Genomic DNA, 15,211 nt, shown 5'->3' with positions numbered 1-15,211 from the left:
CCATTTGGAGTTGATCCTGGTACAGGGTGATATATAAGGATCTAGCCTTAATTTTCTACAAGTGATTAACCAATTTTGCCAGTGCCATTTACTGAACAGCCTGTCTTCCTTCGATTTTATATTTTTAGATCCTTTATCAAATATTAGATGATTATGGGTCTGTAGGTTCATTTCTGAGTTTTCAATTCTATTCCATTGTTCCTGAGTTCTTTTCTTGTGCCAGTACTAAACTGTTTTAATTACTATGGCTTTGTAGTAGAGTTTGAAATCTGATATTGATATTCCTCCAACAATATTCTTTCTGTTAAGGATGACTTTTTGCAAATGGGGGTCTTTTGTTGTTCCATATGAATTTTTGGATTGCCTCTTCTATTTCCTTGAAGAATGCGGTTGCAATATTGATAGGTATGGCATTGAACTTGTAGATAGCCTTGGGAAATATTGCCATTTTCACAATGTTCATCCTTCCTATTGAGGAGCATGGGAGGTTTTGATTTCCTTTTTCAGATTTTTAAAGTTTTCATCAGAGAAGTCCTTCACTTCTTTGGTTAAGTTAATTCCTAGGTATTTTATTTTTGTGGGGCTATTACAAATGGAAAAGCTTTCTTGATTTGAGCCATGCTTTTCTCATTGTTGGCATACAGAAAAGCCATTAATTTTTGAGGGTTAATTTTATACCCAGCTATTTTGCCAAAGTTTTGAATCAGCTTGAGTAATTTGGGAGTGGAATCTGTGGGATTCTTTAAGGACAAGATCATGTCATCTGCAAAGAGGGACAATTGTACTTCTTCTTTCCCTATTTGCATCCCTTTTATTTTGGCATATTGTGTTATTTCTGTAGCTAGGCATTCTAATATTAAATTGAAGAGAAGTGGAGAGAGTGGGCATCCTTGTCTTGTGCCTGAGTTAAGAGGAAATGGCTTTAGTTTTTCACCATTAATTATAATGCTGGCTGTAGGTTTTCCATATACAGCTTTTATTGTATTGAGGAATATTCCATGGATTCCTAATTTTTCCAGAGCCTTCATCATAAAGGGGTGTTGGATCTGGTCCAATGCTTTTTCTGCATCTGTTGAGATAACCATGTGGGTTTAATTCTTGCTCTTGTTGATGTGATAAATTATATTAATTGATTTGTGTATATTGAACCAGGTTTGCATCCCTGAAATGAATCCTGTATGATAGTGGTGTATGATTTTTTTGGATGAATAGTTGAAGTCGATTGGCCAAAATTTTGTTGAAAAGCTTTGTATCAATGTTCATCAATGAAATGGGTCTATAGTTCTCTTTCTTTGATGATTCCCTGCCTGGTTTGGGCATGAAGGTTATGATGGCTTCATTGAATGAGGTCGGTAGTGAACTTTCTCTTTCAATTTCATTGAAGAGTTGGAGGAGTACTGGGTGTGAGCACTGTTTTGAAGCTCTTGTACAATTCCGCTGTAAATCCATCTGGTCCTGGGATTTTCTTAGATGGGAGGTCTTTTATTGCTGTGTCTTGATATTGGCCCCTTAAGATGTTTTAACTCATCTTGGTTTAGTATTTGCATGTTGATAATTGCTAACAAAAGGTCCATTTCTGCCAAGTTTTCAAACTTATTAGCATAAAGGTTTGAAAATATTCCTTTATAATGTTCAGAATCTTGGTTGTTTCTGTTTCGATGTTTCCATTCTCACATCTGAGTTTATTTACTTGGGTGTGTTTCTTCTTTTTCTGATAAGATTTGCTAATTGTCTGTCAATTTTGTTAATTTTTGCAAAGAACCAAATCTTTGTTTTGTTGATTCATTCTGTTTTTTCGTTTATTCTAATTTGTTTAATTCTGATTTAATGTTAATTATTTCTTTACATCTATTGAATTGGGGTTTATCTTACTGCTTTTTGTCTAGGTGGTTCAGATGTCTCATTAAATTGTTGGTTTCAGATCTCTCTATTTTGTTGGTGTAGGAACTCAGAGCTATAAATTTGCCTCTGAGTACTGCCTTTGCAGTGTCCCAGAGGAGCTGGTAATTTGTGTGTTCATTTTTGTTGAATATCATGGACATTTGAATTTCCTTTCTAATCTCTTCCCTGAACCCCTGTTTATTTAACAGTGTGTTGTTCAGCCCCCATGTGATACAAGACTTTTTTTTGGTGGCTTTTGGTGTTGAGTTCTAATTTTATTCCCTTGTGGTCTGAGAGAATGCAAGGTGTAACTTGGGCAAGTTTGCTTTGTGACCTAAAATGTGATCTCTTTTGGAAAATGTTCCATGTGCTGGAGAGTAAAACATGTATTCTGATGCTACTGGGTGAAATATTCATTCAATAGATGTCTGTTAAATCTATTTGCTCTATGCAGTTGTTTAGATCTGTGGTTTCTCTGTTAATTTTTTGCCGATTTGATCTATATAGTGGGCATAGTGTTGTGTTAAAATCCTCAACACTTAATATCTTTGGATCTATGTGAGATCTGAGGGAAAATAGTGTCTCTTGGATAAATTTGGGCACTCCATTGTTTGGCGATTCCATATTTAGAATTGTAATATCCTTCTGAAGTAGAGAACCCAGAAGTCATATGTAGCGACCTTCTTTATCTCTTTACACTAATTTTAATTTGAAGCATATTTTATCTGAAATTATTATTGCAACTCCTTCCTGTTTATGGCAGCTGTTTGCTTGGTAGATTTTATTCCAGCCTTTCATTATCAAAATGTGTTTGTTTTTATGGGCAGGGTGTGACTCCCGAAAGCAGGAGATAGAGTTATCCTGCTTTTTAATTCAACTAGACAGACTATTTCGCTAAATTGGAGCTTTAAGTCCGTTAATGTTGAGAGGTAGGACTGAGAGGTGTTTGGTAGCTCTTGCCATGCTATCCATCTCCTTGGGGGTTGTGGAAACTTGGTTCTTCCTATGGTTCTTGGATTCTCAGTTTGGGTGGTTTCTTAGCCATTATTGTGGTCTTGTTGGTTTTCTGTTTGTAGGTCATCTTTAAGTATTTTTTATAGGGCTGGTTTGGTGGAGATATATTTTTCAGTTTTTCTTTGCAATGGAAGGTTTTTATTTGACCTTCGGTTATGAAGGATAGTTTAGCTGGGTACAGTATTCTTGGTTGAAACTTGTTTGTCTTTAAGGCATGGCATACAGCCTTCCAGGCTCTTCTTGCTTTAATTATCTCTGCTGAAAATTATAAGGTGATTCTAATTGGTTTTCCTTTATAGGTGATTGATCTTTTCTCCTTGACATCTTTTGGAAATTATTGTTGGTCTGAATTGATCCTGTGTGGATTAGAATGTGACAATGGGAAGTGCTGTTCTGGTCTGGTCTATTTGGGGTTCTACAAGCATCTTGTATCTGAATAAGCCTATCTTTTTGTATGTTTGGGAAGTTCTCTGCTAGGATTCTATTAAACAAATTTCCTAGACAGTTAACTTCTATGTCTAGGTGTTCCTCTACACCAATTGTCCTCAGAATAGGCCTTCTGATTGTGTTTTCCAAATGTTGAATAGATCTATCATGTTTCTTGGATTTGTCTTGGAGAGTTGTATGTTCTTTCTCTATAATACCTAGGCTGTCTTCAATCCCTGAGATTCGATCTTCTGCATGGTCTAACCTACTGTTAAGTCCTTCTACTTGTTTTTTTATTTCTTTTCCTTCTAATTGGTCGGCTTTGATGGCTTCAAATTCTTTGTTGGAGCTTTGTTTTAGATCTTGTATGTACTTCTTTACTTCTTTAATTTGGTGTTCTCAAATCACTTAGTTGATTGGTTATGGTTTACTTGGACTTCCTTTCCTCCTGTCGTGCTCCATTCAGCATTCCCTTTGTGGTCTTTCTGAATTCTTTCAGCTGTTTATAGATTCCATGAATGCCACTATTGATCTTTGTTTATTCTCATACCACTTTCACAATTCCTGTGTTACTCTTTGATTAGCTTCCTGTAGTTCTCTTTGACTTTTCTTAGCCTGCTCACACAATTCCTGTCTCTCTTTGTCTGTTCTCTGCCTGCTCACGCAATTCCTTTCTTTCTCTTTGACTCTTCTCAGCCTGTTCACGCAATTCCTTTATTTCTCTTTGTTCTCAACCTGTTCACGCAATTACTGTATCAATCTTTGAGTAGTTTCCTCACAGTCACGAGATTCCTATATTAATGTTTGGTTTGCCTCCTCTCTCTCTCCCTATCACGTTCAAACTGAGTCCTTTTCTAGCTTTCATTCTTTTCATTCACCAGGTTTACCAGTAATGTTTGTAGTGCTTTGTGGGAACTCTCCTCTGGATTATTCATTAACTGTTGTGTCACTGGATTATCATAAATGAGAGTTGAGATAACCACACTTGCCATTTTTCTCGTGTTTTCCAGCTTGTTCTGCACACTTGATATGAAAGTGAGACCAATTTTTTGCTAAAACATTATTTTAAGGCAAGAATCATCCAAAGTCCTGTAGTTGCACAGTCAAAATGGCTGCAGATACAACCTAGTTCAACAGATACCATCTATTCAACACCAAACAACTATGCATTATTGGGCTAAGAACACAAAGACGAATTTTTCAAATCAGAAATTATTATGTTTAGGGAGAAATGTGGGGAAAAATAGGATTAGAAGTATGTGGAGAGGTTAAAGTAAATTTAACCAAGTCCTAATCTCAGAGAGGGAAAGGGATTGGACAGAATGATAGGAGAAAAATTAAAAAGAAGAAAATCAAAAATGTAAAAATAAAAATTTAAATTTAAAAAGTGAAACACTTAAAAATTATGTAACTTTAAAGAAATGATATTGAGAGAAGAAAAGGATAGGATGACAGGAGGGGGATGATAGAAAGGAGACATGAAAAACTAAAAAATAAAAATTCTTAAACGTATTTACTTGAAAATTATGTGGTACAAAGATATAATACTTCTATTAAAAAGTTAAGCCTGGGGCCAGGGATTTAGACCAGTGGAAGGGCGCCGGCCCGAGGCACGCAAGGCCCTGGGTTCAGTCCTCAGCCCTGGGAAAATAAAAGACAAAAAAAGTTAAGCCTAAAAGTTTGTAAATTAAGTAATACATTTCTAGATTAATTATGTACACAATGGGGGATAAGTTCTAACAATCGTTGATGGGTATTTATCTGGGGATGAGGCAAAACAGCAATTAAGTCATGCAAAAAAAAAAGAAAAACAAAAGAATGAAAAGAATGAAAAAATTAAAAAAATTTTAAAAGGACCAAAAAGTCAATAGTGATTTTTTTTTAAATAAGCAAACACACACACACACACACACACACACACACACACACACACACACACACGCACACATCTAAAATAAAAATTAGGAGAAGAAGAAAAAAAAAGATTAACAAAAAATTTTTTTAAAAATGGTACCAAAAAGAGTTCTTTAATTTTTTTTTTGGTGAGGAGGGTGAGGAATGGGAAGATCCTGTATCTCCCCTCTGTCTGTAACCAGTCTCTTCGTGGAGTCAGTGGTCTGCTTGTGGTGTTTGGTTTTCCTGTGGCTTGATTGATTTCTTACATCAGTTTGTTTGAGCAGTCAATAAAATGCTCTGCTTTATCTAGGATTTTTTTATCCTCCTTCAGGCAGTTCAGTGGGAGGGAGATCTGCTTTGAGTATCACGAAAGAGAAAGATGACTGTTTCCTCTAGTTTGGAGATGTTGTGATGAGGCTAAGTTCTGGGTAGGGTTGAGGCGTTTCAGCAAACAGTAGCTTTTCCCTGAGGGGCTAGCTCCTGAGACACTCCCAGACCCCAGCCTAGAGCCATTCACAAGGTTTATTTACTGAATTTCAATTGATTGCCTAGGCTGCTGTAGGTAGGGGCATACTCTGGTTCTGTTAACCCAGTGAAGATAGTCACTCCTCTGGGGGGCAGAACTCTCTCTGCTTGGCCTAGGTGACTTTCTCCTGGGTGGATCTGAGCCTGGAAGCTCAAGTCAGATTCCTATGACCTGCTAAATGACTCTTTTGTTTTCTTCCAAGACCCTGAGTTGGAGCTAGTTGCTCAGCCTGGCCTTTCTCAGTATCAAAGATGATGTCTGGTGGAGGGGAGGGGCAGCCTTCCCTCCTCTGCTCCATGAGACGGAGTGAGGATGTCAGGATTCTACTCAGACAGGAGTCTTTGTTCCTGGGTATCTCTGGTCTGTGATCTGCAGGATAAATTTATCTGCTCCTTGTCAGTTCTTGTTGGTGTTGAGTAGAATCCGCTCACCCACTGCATATGACGCCTTTGTCCTGGACTCTCTGTTTTAGATATGGTGGTTATGGGTGCCGCAGCCGCTGCCCCAACCATGGCTACTGGCAAGTGCTCAGATCTGTCTTCTTGCCTGGATCTTCCCTCTCTAGCCAAACTCTGTGTACAGTGATGGCACACTTGGTGTGATTATCTAGGCTAGTACTGTTCACTGGAACACTAAAACTGCTTTGTATGTATGAGAGCTTGTTTAGCCTCCAGGTTCTCCTCTACCATTTCCTCCGACCTCCATGAAACTCTATATTTTATGTTGATTGGTTATTATACAACAAATACCTTCAAATGTACATGTAGTATCTAAAGATAGCCATGTGAATATTCTCATACAGCTCTTATTTATCTGTTATGCACTTTCAGTATTATTATATTTCTCTCTCTCTTATGCTCTCTCTCATTCCCTCACTTTCTCTTTCATGCTTCATGTCTGCTACTTAGAATTTCTGGTGGTCTACTATTATCCTTCAGGATCCACTGGTTTGTGGGAACATGGTAATACAATCAGTTACCCTTGCCTTATTTAAGAGTTACAACTGTGATGTGTTATTATTATTTGCCATTCTAAATAGTAAAACAACAGATCTAGGAATTCCTTTTCACTTTTATTACTATTATAAATTTTATCTCCCTAGGAATAATTGGGATGGATAAGATACTTTTAAGCTGTGACCTAAAAGTACTTTTTCTTTTACAAACAACCTTTTACTTTGAGTATCAGTGAGTAACTACATGTAATGAAACAAAGCTATCCTATGGAAAGTAGACTGAAGTTGTTCACAGGGATGAAAAACAAGATAATGGGGAAGTGAGTACATCATAGAGCACAGACCATCAGAGCAGTTTATCATGTATGCTTGTGAGAATGACAATATGTTAGGAACTATAGATTAAATCACTGAACACTTGATATATATATGCAAATATATTTATATATTTCTATTTGTTTATATATGCATATATGTATGTGCCCTTATATATGTACACATGTATGTTACTATCCTCACAAATACACACATACATATACTCAGGTATACATGTAAACATGGAGAAAGACACATAGTTACAGTCAACACAAATTTCACTAGTTGTTGAATATGACTTAGACGGAATGCTTGGAACCAAATATGTTGAAGATGCATTTGTCTCTAAGAGTTCTTTTACCATTCCTCTTACCTCTTAAAACGGGTACATTTTAACACATGAGATTCGACTTGCAAAATGCAGTACAAGTGATAGCAAGTCATTCGGAAATCTCAGTAACTAAAGGTCATATGGTGTCTCCCTGCTCCCTATGGAATGCTCGCTCTTGTAGACACTCTCAACAACCAAAGTAGCAGAAGAATATCCTATCAGAGTATATACTATCAGTGGGGGGTTGGAGGGAGGATTTGGGTGATGTGAAAGGAAGGGATGCTAGGGGAAAAACAAAGGATTGGGTAACAATGCTCAATAAGAAATGTACACATTACCTTCCCTATGTAACTGTAACCCCTGTGTACAGTGTCTTTACAATAAAAATATATATTAAAAAAGATACAAGGAAAACTTCTGTACTTATGTGAAATTGTATTTATCACTCAATATCAGTAAGGTATTGGTTTTAGGACCACAGGCGTATTAAAATTTTGGATCTGCAAACATTTTACTTGAACACAGTATATTATTTACATTAGAATGTGTCCACAACCTAGTTCAGTGTAATTGCTATGAAACGTTTTACTACATTTTATGTTTGAAGTGGAAAATAAAAGTATATGCACTATCAACAGAAACAATTTTTTTTCAATTTGTTTTGTCTTTTTGCCTGCATTTTGTGGATGGAATTGGGAGAAAAATTTTGAAAAGCTCAAATTTCATCACCAAGAGCTGTCTGCAAAATATAAAAGGATCTAATACAGCGTATTGAATAATATGGAACTCTAAGGAGAAGTACTTGAATTGAGACATTATCAGAAAATCTAACCACGCAAGGACTTTTAGAAGTGCTGCTGCTAGATTTCTAATGGAAAGCTTTCATAACCCTTTGTGAAAAACAAGTCAGAATCTCATTGAATTGTAGATGGTTTTCCCTCACCTTTCTCTCAAGCTCATTCATTATCAATCAACATATAGCTAATCTTGAATAATCCTCTAATAACAAAATGTTAATGGAATGTTCATATGCAGAAAACCTGGGAAGGCAAACTTTTTCCAGTTAAGACAATCTGTATTCTATGCTCCAGAAGAGAGAAAACTAGGTAAGCATCCATTTACAACCTTCTGAATAGTTCTGATTCTGCCCTCATCAGTTATTTATCCATACCTGTGAATTTCGTGATCTAAAATTTAAATTTAAATGTGGAATGAAATTAGTTCCAATACATTACATTAAGATATTTAGAAGCAAGTGAAAACCCTAAAGGTCTATAAGTTTTTATTGGAAGTATAAGGATATTGGAATTTGGTTCTCCATATTTTAAGCAATTTGCAAGAAGAATTGGCAAAATACAATTTACATTTGGAGTAGACTTGTCATACTTATTTTTGTATATTGAAAGGAGCAAAAGCCTCAACAATATGTCAATGCTATCCTCTTATTTATCTCTAAAGCTTTATGCACTTGATCCATTAACATTAAAATTTCAAAAAAATAATTTTTAGCTAGTTGTCCAAAGGGGTTTTGCTTCATCATGTCAGTGTTGAATAGAGTATATGTGCATTTCAATGTACAATGCATATGGGTCATTGTCAAACTTTCCATTTGTCTTTCTTTCTTTCTTTACCCCAAACCAACATATCCCTTCAAGTTTCCTAATTATATTCTCACTTATGTATATTGTTATATGACTGTATTAGTCCACCATTTCACTCTCCATTCTTCTGCCCTACTTCCTATATGCTCAGCTCTCCCTTTTAAGACTTATTTCAACTTCATGGGATTTTGTTAAATATCTCTGCCCTTGGTATGTGGCTTTGGGTTTGCCATATGCTCTCTTCCACGTTTGACCTACATAAATGAGGATATTTCTCCATTTTTCTAACCTCTGAATGCCTGAAATAGGTCATTAATCAGGGTATCTATTTCATTTTTTAAATTTCAAATATAATATAAACTTTGTTTGGACTAGTCATTTTCTAAAAATGAGTGATATTCATGAACATTAATATTTTGGTACCTTTAAGTAAATTGAGACTGTAGTAACCTTGATGATAATAGTAACCAATCTATTTTAAGTAGATTGAGATGTAACTAAAGTATTTTCATTATATTTATTTCTTAGTGATCATTCCTGTAATGATTAAATGAGACTTTTCCATCCAGTTTAGGTTAAGAGCGTTAAGTAATGGACTAGATCGCAAGTAAATCCGAAACTGTTTTAGGCTACAAGGGTTCAGGAAAAGGTAGGATCAACGCATACTACAGTACTTTTCCTGATAAGAGAATTTGAGGACAAGTTATTTTATAATGGTTCATGTTATGGAACCAATAACTTCAGAGGAAGAGTCAGAAAATTTGTGGGAATCAGGGCAATCTGAAACTCATTTCCAGAGTGCAAACTGATTAAACTAGAGCATTTTTCTTAAACATTAGAATTGGTCTATCATTAGGGTGAAAGTTAGGTTTCAGTTGCAGCTGTGGTTAGTGCTAGCATTAGGGCAATGGAAAGTTTAGGGTCAAACTGAAACTATCTTCGAATAACAAGTCATGTTAGAATTAGGATGAATGTGAAATAGGAAACTTCTAATTATATTAAGATTAGGATATGGTTAGTGTGAGTGTTAGCCTCAATATTCCAGTTTAGGTTAGAGTTACAAAAATGGCAAGATAATGAGTAAAACTACAAACTATTTTTAGAGAGATAAGTTGAATAAAGGTAGAATGAATAAATGTAATGTATTTGTATGGCTTTTAGAATCCAAAGGCTATTAGTTCTATGGTTAGGGGTACGGTTCTAGTTCAGGTTAGACTTAGGCTTAGGGAAGGGTAAGCTTTAAGATAAAACTGAGTTTTCTGCTAACATTTTCAAGTAAAATAAGTGTGAAATTTACCAAAAACTATAGAGTTTTCCTAATATTCCTATTCAGGGTTCAATAAGGTTAAATTTAGAGTTAGGTTGCTAGTAAGGTTTAGATTTATAATTAGAGTTAGGAACTAGAGTATAATTTAAGTAAACCTGCAACTTATTTTTGGAGATAGAGGAGTTCAGTAAAAGTTAAGATTAGTGGAAACTATGATAGTTTTCATGATATGAACATTTGAGGTTAATATTCATAATAGGGAACGATTTCAGAGTCCAAGTCAGGGAATCTGTAGGATTTGGAACAAAGTGTAAATAAATCATTTCAAAGACAATGAGTACCTGTTAGTATATATTTTCCATTAATTTTAGGATTGGGTTAATATTATCATCAAGGTTACTCTTAGGGTTCTGACCAGGATTAGAGTGAGGATTATGGAAACGGAAGGTTGAGAACTTGTGTGATTTACTTTCTTCGTGTATGTATATGTCCTATTCTAAGGCTTGAACTCAGCGCTTGGATTCTATCCCTGAATATTTTGCTGTAGGCTAGCATTCTAGCACGTGAGCCATGATTCCACTTCCAGTGTTCTTTGGCAGTGAATTGGAGGTGAGAGTCATTCTCACGGATTTTCCTATCCAAGCTGACATTGAATTGAGATCCTAAGATCTCTACCTCCTGATTAATGGTAAGATTAAACTCACTTCTCTTCAATCTAGTATTAGCATGCCTAGCTACAGCAATAAGGCAAGATGCAAACATAAAGGGGATCAAGATGAGGAAAGAAGAAATAAAACAATCCCTCTTTGCAGATGACATGATCTTGTATTTAAAGAATCCCATAGACTCTACTGCCAAATTATTCTAGCTGATTCAAAACTTTGGCAAAGTAGCAGGGTATAAAATTAACACCCAAAAATCAATGGCTTTTCTGTATGCCAACAATGAGAAAAGTGTGGCTGAAATTAGGAAAGCAACTCCATTTGTAATAGCCCCACAAAAAAATAAAATACCTAGGAATTAACTTAACCAAAGAAGTGAAGGACCTCTATGATGAAAACTTTAAAAACTTGAAAAAGGAAATCAAAACAGAACTTAGAAAATGGCAAAACCTCCCATGCTCCTGGATTGGAAACATTAACATCGTGAAAATGGCAATATTTCCCAAAGCTATCTACAAATTCACTGCAATACCTATCAAAATTCCAACCTCATTCTTCAAGGAAATAGAAGAGGCAATCCAAAAATTCATATGGAACAATAAAAACCCTGAATAGCACAAAACGCTCCTCAACAGAAAGAAAACTGCTGGAGGAATATCACTACCAAATTTCAAACTCTACTATAAAGCCATAGTAGTCAAAACACCTTGGTACTGGCATAAGAAGAGATGTCAGGACCAATGTAATAGAATTGAAATCTCAGAAATGAACCTACAGACCTATAGCCATCTAAACTTCAATAAGGGCGCTAAAAAAATAGAATGGAAGAAAGACAGCCTAATCAGTAAATGGTGCTGGCAAAATTGGTTAACTACTTGTAGAAAACTAAAGCTAGATCCTCATATATCACCCTGCACCAGAATCAACTCCAAATGGATCAAAGACCTTGGAGTCAAAGCAGACACTCTGAAAACATCACAGGATGGAATAGGAGAAACCCTAGGTCTCCTTGGCGCAGGCTGAAATTTTCTTAATAGAGACTCGGAAACACAACAAATCAAAGAAAGTTTGGACAAATGGGATTGCATGAAGTTGCAGAGCTTCTGCATGGCAAAGGACATAGCTAGCAAGATCAATAGAAAGCCCACATATTGGGAGAAGATCTTCACTAGCCATACAACAGACAAGGGTCTCATAGCTAAAATATGCTAGGAACTCAAAAAAATTAAACCCCCCAACAACAAATCCTCAAAGAAACAACTGCCCAATAAATAAGTGGGCGAAAGACTTAAAGAGAAACTTCTCTGAAGAAGAAAGAAGGATGGCCAATAGACACATAAAGAAATGCTCAACCTCCCTAGCCATAAAAAAAATGCAAATCCAAACAACATTGCAATACCACCTCACCCCAGTTAGAATGGCAAAAATCAAGCACTCTAATAACAACTGATGCTGGAGGGGATGTGGACAGAAGGGAATCTTACTTCGTTGTTGGTGGGAGTTTAAACTTGTTCAACCACTTTGGAAATCAGTATGGAGGTTCCTCAAAAGACTTCACATAAAGTTCCCCTAGACCCAGCTATTCCACTTTTGGGCATTTACCCAAATGTTTACAAACAAGACCACACTATAGCTACCAGCACAACTATGTTTATTGCAGCATTATTTACCATAGATAAGATATGGATCCAACCCAGATTCCCCTCAGTAGATGAATTGATCAAGAAAATGTGGTATAGGAGGTCTGGGAAATGGTGTAGGAGAAGCTGGAGTCTAAGTAAGCTCTCGCATAGAAAGCCTTTTTAGAGTTCCAGTGAACAGTCCTAAGCCAGAGAATTAACCAAGTGTGCCATCACAGGACAGAGATTTAGGGCAGAGAAGGAAACCTAGGCAGGGAGACACTTCTGAGCTTTTGCCAGCATCTGCCGCAGCGGCGGCTGCTGTGGCCACGGTGGGCGAGCACAGGAGCCATACCTGAGCAACAGAGAGTCCGGAACGAAGGAGCCAGATGCAGCAGGCGAGCGGATTCTACTCAACACCAGCAAGAACCGACAATGAGCAGACATCTTCATCCTGCAGTTTGTAGACCACAAACCACCCAGGAACTAAGACTCGGCGTGAGTAGAAGGCTGACGTCCTCACTCCTTCTCAGGGAGCAGAGGAGGGAAGGTCACCCCTCCCCCCCCCCAGCACCAGTTATCTCCATCTTGGATACCGACAAAGCTCGGAGGAGCTGCTAGCTCCAACTCAGGCCTTGGAATAAAACAAGTCATTTAGCAGGTCACAAGACCTTAATGGCGGCGTGACCTGCCAGACTCAGCTCCACCCAGGGAAAATCACACAGCTCGGGCACCAGCCCTAGGAGTGGGTTTCTTCACTGGGTAATCAGAACCAGAGTCTGCCCCTCCCTCTAGCAGCCTGGACAATCAATTGAAATCAGTAAACAGAAACCCTGAGAATGCCCCCAGGCTGGGCTCTGTGAGGTTTTCACAAACTAGCCCTGGAAAAGCTACTGTCTGTTGAAAGGCCTCAACTCTACCCAGAACCTAGTCTCATCACTGCATCCCCTCTTTTGTGATACTCAAAGCAGATCTGCCTCCCAATGAACTAGCATGGGAGGAGGATCGCCAAATCCTGGGTAAAGCAGAGCATTTTTCTGCCTGTTCGAACAAACTGACTTAAGAAACCAACCAAGCCACAGGACCACAAGCAGACCAGAGACTACAAGAGGCTGGTTAGGTACACAAGGGAGATACAGGATTTTTCCCACTCCTCCCAAAAAAAATCAAAGTTTTTTTTTTATTCTCTTCTTCTTCGTCTTCTTTTTTTTATTTTTGGTACCATATATAAAATTTTTTTTTCTTTTCTAAAACTTTTTTTAATCTTTAATCTTTGCCTTTTTTGAAAAAAAAAATTGTTTTCCAGAAACTTTTTTTTTCCTCTTATAATTTTTATTTTAGAGATACGTGAGTGTGCGTTTTTCTTTCTTTTTTGGTCTTCTTTCACTTTTTTTTCTTTTTTTAATTATCTTTTTGTTTTTTGTTTAGCTCTACTGAACTTCTCATCTTTCTCTTCTTCCTTTCTTATCCTTTTCAACTTCTCCTCTCTTTCGTTCTTCTTTATGTGACTTAATTCTTGTCCTGCACATCCTCAGATAAACCCGTAGTTGAATATTAGACCCTATCCCCCATTGTGTACACATTTAACCCACAAATTTATTACTGAAGTCAAAACCTCTAAGACTTAAATCCCTTAATAGCAGTACTACCTCTTTATACCTATATAATATTTTGACAATTTTTATTTTAAAGTTTTTTCACATCTCCTATATATTCCTCTCCTTCTCTCAATAAATTCACCATCTTATCTAAATAGATTGTTATCAATCTACATAATTTTATTAATTTTTACCTTTCTATTTTTTCTGGTCTCTTTTCTTTTCCCGTTCCCTTTCTTCTTTTTTTCTCTCTCTCTACTTTCATCCTATCCAACCTATTTCCTGCTTTGAAATTAGGACTAAGTTAACTCTCCCTGAGCCTTCCCACATCACTCTATTCCTATTTTTTTTTTTTACCAACATCTCTCCCTAACCCTAATAATTTCTGGTCTTCCAAATTCTTCTTTGTGGTTCATAGCCCATTAACGTATAGTTGTTTGATGTTGAATAGATGTATCTGTTGAACTAGATTGTATCTGTAGACTATTGACTGTGCAAATTCAGACTTCAGTTGATGCTTGCCTTAAGATAGTGGTCTAGCACAAAACTGATGCTATTTTCATCTCAAATGGGCAGAATAAGCCGGAAAAACAAAAAGAAAAATGGCAAATCCGAGTATCTCAATTCCCAATCTTGATATTCAGTGGACAGAACAGATAGTGAATAATCCAGAGGAGAATTCCCAAATAGCTCTACAAACACTGCTGGCAAACATGATAAATCGAAGATTGAAAACATACAAAGGACTCTGTATGAGCGTGATAGAGAGAGAGAGGAGACAATCCAAAAGTTTATACAAGAATATCATAAGCGTGAGGAACCTACTCAAAAACTGATACAGGATTTGCATGAGCAGCTTGAGAATACTCAAAGAGAAAGGCAGGAATGGCGTGAACAGGCTGGGAACACTCAAAGAGAACTACAGAAATCCTATGAATGGGAGGAAGCTAATCAAAGAGTAATACAGGAATTGAGAGAGCAGGAAGAGAATACACAAAGATCACTAAAGGCATTCATGAGATCCATTAACAAAGAGCAGAAGGAAGTCAGGGAGACCACAAAGGGAATGCTTAATAGAACCCAAGAGAAGGAAGGGGAGTCCAAGGAAACCATAACCAAT

Source organism: Dipodomys spectabilis, unplaced genomic scaffold (genome assembly GCF_019054845.1).
Source record: "Dipodomys spectabilis isolate Male_0828 unplaced genomic scaffold, ASM1905484v1 ptg000232l, whole genome shotgun sequence".
Lineage (NCBI taxonomy): Eukaryota > Metazoa > Chordata > Mammalia > Rodentia > Heteromyidae > Dipodomys > Dipodomys spectabilis.
This window is presented reverse-complemented; position numbering follows the sequence as displayed.